This window comes from Varanus komodoensis, unplaced genomic scaffold, assembly GCF_004798865.1.
Source record: "Varanus komodoensis strain SLA01 unplaced genomic scaffold, ASM479886v1 scaffold34_1, whole genome shotgun sequence".
Lineage (NCBI taxonomy): Eukaryota > Metazoa > Chordata > Lepidosauria > Squamata > Varanidae > Varanus > Varanus komodoensis.
The window spans coordinates 4,039,126-4,049,529 of NW_025335854.1; positions in this window are offsets into that span (position 1 = coordinate 4,039,126).

Consider the following 10,404-nt stretch of genomic DNA (forward strand, 5'->3'; position numbering starts at 1 on the left):
GTCTACCAGCCTCTTAGTTTGCAGAGTACCTGCAAAGGGCAAAGGAGCATTGCTAATCCCTAAAATCAAGAATCCCAGCACAGAGTGTAGACATGAGAAGCCAGAATTTCATTCACACTACTAACTTCTGCACAATAGCAATCCTCATCCCTATTACCATGACTGTATAGGAAGTCAAGAAGTGATACCTGAAGTTGTGTCTGAATGTTGCAACAAGACATTTTAAAATCTTGGTTCAGCAGAAGGTGGAAGTGCTGAAGTTTGACCACCATATTTGGTAATGAGATGTCTTGGGCTTAGCACTGGACTGGAGACTGTTACCTCTGCCTTTCCAAATCACTTCAAACTGCTTGAAATCTACTGCAGGTAGATTTCAAGCCTCACTATGGGTCAGCATCTGGAGGTCCATGAGTTTAAATGTAAATATTTGAGCTGTAATTTAGGAGTGAAGTTGTCAATCCCAAAACCTTCACACACAAGACTAAGTCTATCCACAGGAATATATAATTCCTGTAGCATCTCTATCTTCCACTGGGGGACCAATGCAGGAGTTGACAGCACCGAACTGCACTGAGCTGGTTTGGGCTTTGGTCTTGATTTATGGATCCCATCAAGATCTTGATGACTCTCTTTCCAGTAGTAGGTGGGGGCAGTGGGACAAGAACAATATGAAATATACTATGTCTTTGTGCAATATTCTTACATTTTGATGGCATAACTCTGATCTATATATTCAATTTAGGACATTATTTTTGAACAGAAAAGGCATCATATTTCATTTCCATGTGACTCTACAAAGGTAAATGTATCATGATTTGCCTATGGCAAGGAATGTTATAGCTTGGTTAATCTAGATCAGGAAAATATATTAAGTGAGTGCAGAAATACCGATGTAAAGCCTTAATAGAAAAAGAGAAGCAATAACAGTTAAAGAGAAATATGTATTGCATGAGCAGATAGCATGGACATATTTAGATATTTTGGCTTGCCTTTACTAATTATGTGTAAAAATGATTTTGGTTTACACACAATGGCTCTTTCTTTTGCACACACACCACTGAACCACAATTCTAAACAGAGGGAGGGGAGACAAAAGGGTGCAAAGAGATAAAGGGAAACTGAGAGCCAGTGTAGTACAAAGGTTTGCGTGTTGGACTGGGATGCAGGAGAGCTGGGTTCTAGTCCCCACTTGGCCACCAAGCTCACTGGGTGATTTTGGGCCAGGCACTGACTCTTAGCCTAACCTATCTCACAGGTTAGCAGTGCAGATAATACTCAAAGGAGGAGGAGGATTATGTAAGCTGCCTTGAGTCTCCAGCAAGGAAAATAGTAGAATAGAAATATGATAAATAAATACAAGACAATTTGGGCAATATTCAGGAAACTCGCCAGAGCTCATGTGCACATGTGCCAATTTACGTATGATCTAACGTCTCTACATGGGGATCTTTAAAGGACCCTGTCTAGGAATTTGTAAAAAAAAAAAAGGGGGGGGGAATATATGGACAGGGGAAGCAGGGCATCTTTATCTCAGAAAATAAGCTCAGACAGAAAGATTCAAGTAGGATGCAGCAGGAGGCAAACTATCTGTGGGCAAAAGCCAGCTCACCCAGGGAGATCATATGCAACAGAAATGATCAGAACCCCTGGACTTTTATTTCAGCAAGTGACTATGGATGTAGGCAGAAGGCAAGTGTTGGGGCTCCAGCCCTAGTGTGTCACCCTCTAACACCACCTGCTTACAGATCTACTCACATTTGCTCTTTGTGCAAACAGTGCAACTACTTCCAGTGTTACCCAGCCCACATGGGAGTTGTCGAACTCTTTTTCTGTCTAAACATGCTTAGGATTGTGTCCTTAATTATATACACATATTTCCAGCATCATTTCAGTTTGAGATAAGGAGCCAGAGTTAAGAACATTAATACGTTTCTCCTTCTTTTGTATTGCAACATTAACATGACCTTTATTCTAGTGTTTAAACGTTAAGATTTCAGAGAACGAGATGCACATATATTGGCTGGCTACATGCCACTAAACCGTTCAAGAAAACAAGGCATAACTATCAGAACAAATCCACCGCATGGGCTGTTTTCCATTGTCAGCTTAAAAGAGGAGTATTTATTGAAGTTTTTCATGGATTTTATTAGGTGTTGTTGGATTTAGCCGTCATTTCAGGCTTATTTTAACAGCCGTTCAGTCATCATCTTTTGTGCTTCAATGCTTGTTAGTGATCAAAGTTTTTTTCAATAGGCACAAATGCCTGGAAGATATTTCTCAAATAGTCTGTTAAGATTGCAGTAGTGGTGGGTAAAAGGTGGGGCTCTGGTAGAGCTTCTGAACTTCAGCTCTCAGCATTCCTGATTATGGGCACACAGCTGAAGTTCAATAAGTCCAGTGTCTGGAGTTCAAATATTTCCTGGGTTAAAGGGTAGGATAAATGAATACTGATACCAGTCAAAGGCTTTTAAGCATGATGGCTCAGTGGACCTTCCAAATTCAGGGACAGTGTAATTTTGATTACCAGCTGTTAGGAACAAGCAACGGCTGGAGGACTTTTGACTGTGTTCATGTTATGCTTGTGGACTTCCTTAAAATATCTAGCCAACTGCAGGTGCAAACAGGTTGCTGGATTAGACCAGCCTTCAAGAGCTTGATGCCTTTCAGATGTATAGGATACATTCCTACCAACCCCACCCAACAGTCAAAGGGCTTCTTTGCTGGGGATCATGGGGGTTGTAGCAGAACACATCTGGAGGACTCCAGGTTGGGGAAAGCTGAACTAGAACCTGGATCTGATCCAACCAGGCTTTCCTTATATTTTGCATGAGGAATTGTGAAGTAGTAAGCAAGGAAGAACAGGTCGTGAGCTGTGCAACTGGCTGTGGGAAGGAGCCTTGGGAACCCCAAGGAGACTTGGCTTGCTAGAGGAGTCCTGTCCTGTATGCCGGCAGAAATTACAAAAAAGCCACAGGTCTCCCAGATGGTCCACCCAACTCTTACCTCCTGGTATCCCTCACCACTCAAGAAAGGCGGACACAAGTAACCGTATATACACAAAGAGAGGAAGATACATCATAATGAAGTCAGCCTTGCAAATGTGTTCATGATCTGTTTGCTGCTTAGGACAATTTTTAAAACAGCATACAAAAAAAGCCTCTGAAGAAAATTTGCCACATCAATGCACTTACATGTGACTCAGAGAATGGCTTGGAGGAATGGGATGGGCAACCCCAGAGGAGATCTGTACGAATTCCTGAATGCCCTTCCCTTCCTTCCTCTTTTGACAATTGTTGTCCTTTGTTATTAAAGTGCTCCATTTGCAATGCCATCTTATGCACGTCTAGTGTGATTGAAGCTTCAATCTAAGTCCAGTGGGATTTTCCCCCAGGTAAGTTCATACAGAGCTGCAGATGTAGCCTGTATATATACACCAGCTCAACATTTCCATTAGAAGCTAATGTCAGGAACAATTTCTTCACTGAAAAGGACACAGTAACATCTTTTGATGCTCAGTAAAAGAAAAATACAATTTGCACATATCATGGTTGTCAACTTGGTTAGATGTTTTAATCAGAGATTATAATTGCATTCTGATTGGGTAGACTTATTTCCTGAACAAAGACTCTTTAACCAGAAGTGGAGGGTGTAGTTAAAGTTAGGAATGGGGGCAAGGGGACAGAATCACTCTACTTCTGAATTTGAAAGGAGAACCGGAAGAGAGAAGCTGATTACTTAAAATAAACAGTCAGAAAGCTGGAAAGGTCAAGCTAAATTAGAATTCCTGCAGAAGTTCTGATTGCTCCCTGAAAGAAGATGCTCAGTGCCCAATGGTCAGAGAAAAGCAGAGGCATCAGTCTGGATGCTCATAATCCTCCATACCTGGAGTATTATATGGATGCTGTGCAGGGCAGAAAAAGCATGGAGGCAGAGTTCAAAAGGATTGTCTTGTTAAGGGTCTACTACATTTTACTTTAAATATTGCCCAATCCGAGCATTGTGCATCACCTGTACTCATTACTGGAACGTTTCTGAGCCTGATTTGGAAGTGCTGGTTTGCACCTTGAAGCCCTCAATTTGGGACCAAATCACCAAAAGGAACACTTTTACCCCTCTCAACCTGCCTGCATTTTAAGATGAGCAAGAGAGAACATTCTCATTTGCCTGCCTATGGAAGCAATTAGGTATACCCAATGCAAGAGGGGATCTTTTCCACAGCGACCCCTCAGTTCTGGAATAGTTGCCTCCCCAGGTCTTCCAAGCACCCTCATTCAGGCTTTTAAGTGGGTCCAGACTAGTTCTTTCCCCTGCCCTTCCCTTGATTATGTGTTATTGCACTGGGTCATTGCTGCAGCTGTCTGTGGCAAGTTTTATTTTACGGTGACTGATGCTTTTCAGAAGGCTTGCTGCTGTTGCTGCTTTTACTGTGATTTTTCTGTTTTTTATTGTTGCATCTCTTTTGTTATGTGTTCCGTGGTTGTGCACTACCTTGAGAGAGGACAAGAAATATTTTAAATAATCAAATGCTAATTTGATCATTAGCATTTGTCCCTGAATAGTTAAAAGGCATGATGAAAAGGAGCACCTGAGTTCTCCTCCTCTGTTTCATCCTTTGGCCTCTCTCTGCTCCTGGAGGAGACTTTCTGATGAGGAGAGCCTCTTTTCTCTGCATGAGTACTGAGGACACTGGAAGATCAAGACTCAATTATATGAGAGGCTTTGCAGATTCTCACTCTCTGCAAGTACAAAGCAAAAGAAACTCATGGAGAAAGAGCAGAGCTAGAACACCTCTCTCCTCATGGGTTTACTTTCTCAAGATCCAAATTGCCTGAACAGAACTTAGGTTTCTTAGCTACAAGCACACTTGGATTCAGAAGGTCAAAACAAAGACATAGATAAAACATTTCAGCAAAGACTTTTCTCTGAAAAAACAAACCCAGAACTTGGGAAACCTCTGAAGACGGTCAGGTTGGGATGAACTAGGATCCCAATGCACTTGTGAAAAGGGGGTCCTGAGGACAGATGTGGAATGAGGTTAATATGGAGCTGAGAAATCAAGCACCAAGGAGGAAACAAGACAGGGTCAAAACTTCCCATAAGGGAGATTGGATGGCCAGAGAACTTCTGGGCTTCCCAGGTGCACCACTTAGTTCTACTAAGTTCTTGCAATATTCAGTTCTGCACAGGAAGGGACTCATTTGACTGTCACTACAATATTCTGACATGTAACCCAAAGGCAGGTTAGGTAGCTTTGGAAGATCCAGAGAGCGATTTCCCCACTCCAGAACGAAACACAGGCTGCATCTCTTCCTCTCGCCAACATCTGGTAAGAAGAAAGAGCACACTCCCCGCATGCCTCATTTTAAAAGGAAAGCGCAGCTTCTTCGCCCCTGCTGCTGAGGCAAATGTTGTAGCAGCAGCAATGGAAGGTCATCGAGAGATGGGGAGTGGATGTCCAGGGGGCATATGCAGCCTGCAGGCGAAATGTTGCCCAGCCCGGCCCCAACAGGACATCACAACCCAAATAGCAACATTCTTGTCATTTCAGAAGTGTGGAAGGACATGAATTTCACATTTCCACTTCAGCTACCCAGAAAATACTTTAGCTGCCAGCTCTGTTTCATATGGTATTTCACCTTTTCTAAGGCAGGATCCAGAAAGAAGTCTTGCATTATCAAAACAATTAAAACAAATAATGCAAAGTGAAGTTGCTTTGATGGTAAAGTAAATACTGTCTGCATTGTATTGTACTGAAGTAAGTCAGGAAGACAGAAAAGTACTTTGCTAGGGGGTTAAAAGAGGACTGCCTAACAGATGACTCACTGATCCAAACACAATCCACCCACCACGTAACTTGACAAGCCTGTAGATTTTTCTGCCTTTCTGGCACGGCAGAAACACAGTGTTCTCCAATATCTGACAGGCCATAATAAGAGGCTGGTGGGCTGCCTTCAGTTTTGTGAGGCGCACGTTAAGCAAGCCTGAGTTAATATTACAGCCTGGGGATGGGCGGCAGCTGCTCTGTGTGTTGGCAAAGAAATATCTTCTTAAGAGCATAAGAAAAGCCCTGCTGGACCAGACCAAAGATGTATCTCGTTCACAGGTTTATTTCTGCAATGACCAACCAGATATCCACAAGTAGGACGTGAATGCAGATCTCACCATCTTCCCTACTTAGGTTCCCGTGTAATTGCCATTACCAGGATTGCTACATCTGAGACTGCGGACAATTTTCAGTCATCATGAGTAGCAGCCACCAGTGGTCATATTTTTGGTGCTTCTGTTTTATGTACCTGCCCTAGCACCCAACCTGCATACCTAAATGAATCCTTCATTTAGCCCTTGGAGGGTAGAATCCAGCAAACGGCACCTGCAGCAAAATTTCAGTATTGGAGAACCTCTGGAGAATTCTCCATTAGGAACTTCAACAAATTGTTGCAACACAGACTTGTCCCATGGAGGACATGCCATCCCATACGACTGGTTTTATGTTCCTTTCTCCCAAAACAAGTTGTTAAGGTGCTGTGACTGGGCTCAGCTATTGGGCAGCATAGAAATGAAATGAAATAAATGAATAAAACAAGCCATGGTGTTTGTTTACCATTGTTGGTCTGCCATATTGTCTAGACACCAGTCTTGGAATTTCCTGGTAAGTTTGGTCTGTAGAAGCCACAATAGACGCAATAGTTGGTTCACTGGTTTCTCCATTTCACCATTGCTTGTTGTGTTTTCAGAACCCAGTATCATGGCTTCTATAGTTCTGGCATGCCACTACCACAGAGTCCTCTAGAAAGAGCACTGCCTGCTAGAGCCATTCCAGCCCTGCAACCTCTAAGTATGTTGAGAGGGCACACACAAAGAGAGCCAGTGTGGCGTAGTGGTTAAGAGCGTGGGACTGGGACTCAGACGATCCGGGTTCGAGTCCCCACTCGGCCATGGAGCCAACTGGGTGACTTTGGGCCAGTCACAGACTCTCAGCCCAACCTACCTCGCAGGGTTGTTGTTGTGGGGATGAGATGGAGGAGGAGAATGATGTAAGCTGCCTTGAGCCCTTTGAGGAAAAAGGCAGGATATAAATTGGAAAATAAATAAATAAATAAATATGGACCAGTGAAAAACAGAAAGAACATAGCGAGGAAATAATGTACCTTGGGAATGAATGGCAGGCACAGTGGCTGATGGGATTCATGCCAACAGTGGAATGACTGAGTGAAGAGGATGGGAACCACAATAAAGTAGAAACTTGATCATCTGTCACGTAGATCATGGTGAAAAACCATGAATCTTGGTAACCATGCAATCTTGTTGCAGCCATTCAATCTTCATTGGGCTATTTGGAGGAAGGGATTTTCCCCACGTTAGTATTTTTAATAAACATTTCACATTAGCATTTATGTGTACGTTGGAGTGAAATTCTCCCCACAGTAATGCTGAAGCCCCTATCCAAAGTGTACTTCTCCCTCCCCCAATCCTGTTAGCTACAATCGTCCTTGAAAAAAATGGAGCAGCTAATCCCAGTTCCTTCACTATCACATCCACCTTTCCCCTAACATTTTCTCAACTAAACTGAGCAGGTCTGGCACAGATAAGCCAGTATGTACATTGAGCATGAAACAGATCAGATCTGATACCAAATTAAATCTTATCTGTTCCATCAGCTCACTTAGGGAGAGATCAGTGTCTGCCATGCTCAGAGCATGTAAGCCCCTGAACATTTGAGCGTCCAATGCAAGATGGCAGTCTCCTCTGCCACACCTTGAACCCTGGATGCCATCCAGACCACCTTTTCTTGTCCTTCCTAATAATGTACTGCAGAGGGAGCAGATAGAAGGAGGCTGGGACACTTTTAGGGTGTAGTTTAAGCTGTTGATCCAGCCTCCTCCCCTCTGTGCAGTCCCAGCCCACCTCTTTAGACCTCTCCAAGACCAGTTTCTGGACCCAGAGAGGCAGCCAATGCAGTTCTTTCCACACCTGCCTGGAGGATTGTGGGATAGGTTCTGTTTCCGGAGTCGCCGGTCTGCAGAAGAGTTCAGAACTGGGTTGCCAAATCACCCCATGGCTCCTCCCAGAATGCCAGCAGGTCATAAGATTGCAACTGCAGTCATCTGTCACAAGTCGTTTTCAGCTTCAGTACTCATTCCCCAACCATCGTGTGGGAATATTCACCTTCTCTGTAAGGTTGTTATAAGGATTAAGTTTCTGCTAGACAGAAAACAAATGACTGGCTGGGAATATTGGGTGTTGTAGGGCTTTTTTCTGTCTAAACATACTTAAGATTGCACCCAAAAAGATGGGTTTTGACAACACAACAAGCCATGGTTGGATTTTTTTTCACCATTGCTAGTCTGTTGTGCTGTCTGCGATTTAAAAAACAAACAAACAAACAAACAGTATGTTCTATGGTTTATCCATACCACCATGGCTTGTCATGTTCTCTAGACCCAGAAAGATAGTTTCTGCAGTCCTTGTAAGCAACTACCACAGAGTCCTCTGGAAAGAGTGACAACAGCAGGAACCATTCCAGCCATCTAACCTTTACATGTGAAACAATGGAGGAGAGGCAGACAATTTAGTCAGACAGTAATGTAATATGGGTCTGAATTTCAGGCAGAGTGGCTGATGGGATACATTCCAGTACTGGGAGGACTGAGCAGGAAGGATAGAAACCACAAAAGTAGAAATGATTTGATTGTGGCAGCATGGTAAAAACCTGCTAACCACAGTAGCCATGCAGGGTTGCTTTCTATGTTGTGTGAACACAGCCTGTGCATATTTATATAGGAAAAATAAACCATGGTTGACTGGGGAATGCTGGGTGCTCTGGTGCTTTTTCCTGTCTAAACATAGATAAGATTCACCCTAAAAGATCATGCATATTAGTCAGTCGATACAGTACGATGTCACTCTTAAAATATTGCCTCCTACTGCCTCTAAAACAATCAGCTTGTGTCAGGGAGATAATATTGCAGTTCCATTATCTTTCTGATTTCCATTCTGCCTGAAATCCAGTTAGTTGGAACAGAAATCACAAATTATTAATACCATTTTAAAAATCAAAGCAAAATATCTTCCCTGCTACCCCACATGAGGGAAACAAGTCCCAGGGGACTTCATTCCCATTTATAAAACAGACCCCACAAAACTGTGTTTTCAGGTACAGAACACTCTGAAAAACACATCCAGGTCTTTTGCTAAGGGCAACATTAATTTTCTTCATATTGATACAAAGGGAAGAAGAAAAGGTCAAAGATGCACATCTACAAACAGGGATGTTCCCACCCACTGTGTTATTGAGAAATCAAGCGCGACCCAGTTGGTTGACCCATGTCTGATTGTATATTAATTGTGCACATTAATGCGCTCTGAAAATAGCATGTCACTTGTGGCTCACCTACCCCTGCTGATAAAATTACATAAAAATGCAGGGATGTCAGAAACAATGCTTGAGAAGCACAGTCTATGAGCATCGTCAACTCTCCGCTGCTGAACATGTTTTAAATTGCACAATGCTGGTGGCTGTACAAATTAATCCCCAAGGACCTAATTTAAAAAGCATCCAGTGGACTTATGCTGAACCATCTGCGGGAACTAAAGACTGGTCAAAACCAGTGGCAGTCAAACTTTTGGTAAATGTGCTACAAGTTGGATGGAAAGTTATGAGACATTAACCCTCTGAGGCACGAATCAAGAGCTTCCCCCAACATTTTTTAGGAAGGCTTCATCTCTATTACATTGATCTGTTGCAAGATGGTAGAGTTATTCCATAAACTCAAATAACATTCCTAGAGCTCCACCAATTCTTTCTGTTGCACCAATGGTTGCCCACCATGCTGGTCCAAGCAATTCTGCAAGTGAGCACCTTCGGAGCTCCTCTCAACCCTTGAAGAAGACACAACAGAATCATGAGACCATCAGAATTCCATGGGTCTTCTGGGGAGGAGGGGAGGAGTAAGGCTCTGTCAAGATAATGTAGTATCCTGGCATCACCTCAGTCTCACCTTCTTGCACTCTGGGACAAAAGACTTAGGAAGCCCAATTCACCCATCCTTTTTTTTTCAGGATGCGTCTCGCTTCTGCAGCCTTCCCATGATGTCCCCTCAATTCAGAAAGTTAGATTCTCAATTCAGTTTGTCATGCGATACATGTATGGACCTTGTTAACATTATATGTGATGCTATGCCAGTCGATGGGTGTCCAAGCCATTGCAACCCCATGGACAACATTCCTCCAGGCCTTCCTGTCCTCCACCATCCCCTGGAGTCCACTTAAGCTCACGCCAACTGCTTCCATGACTCCATCCAGCCACCTCATCCTCTGCCGCCCCCTTCTTCTTTTGCCATCTATTGTTCCCAGCATTAGGCTCTTCTCCAGGGAGTCCTTCCTTCTCGTTAGGTGGCCAAAGTA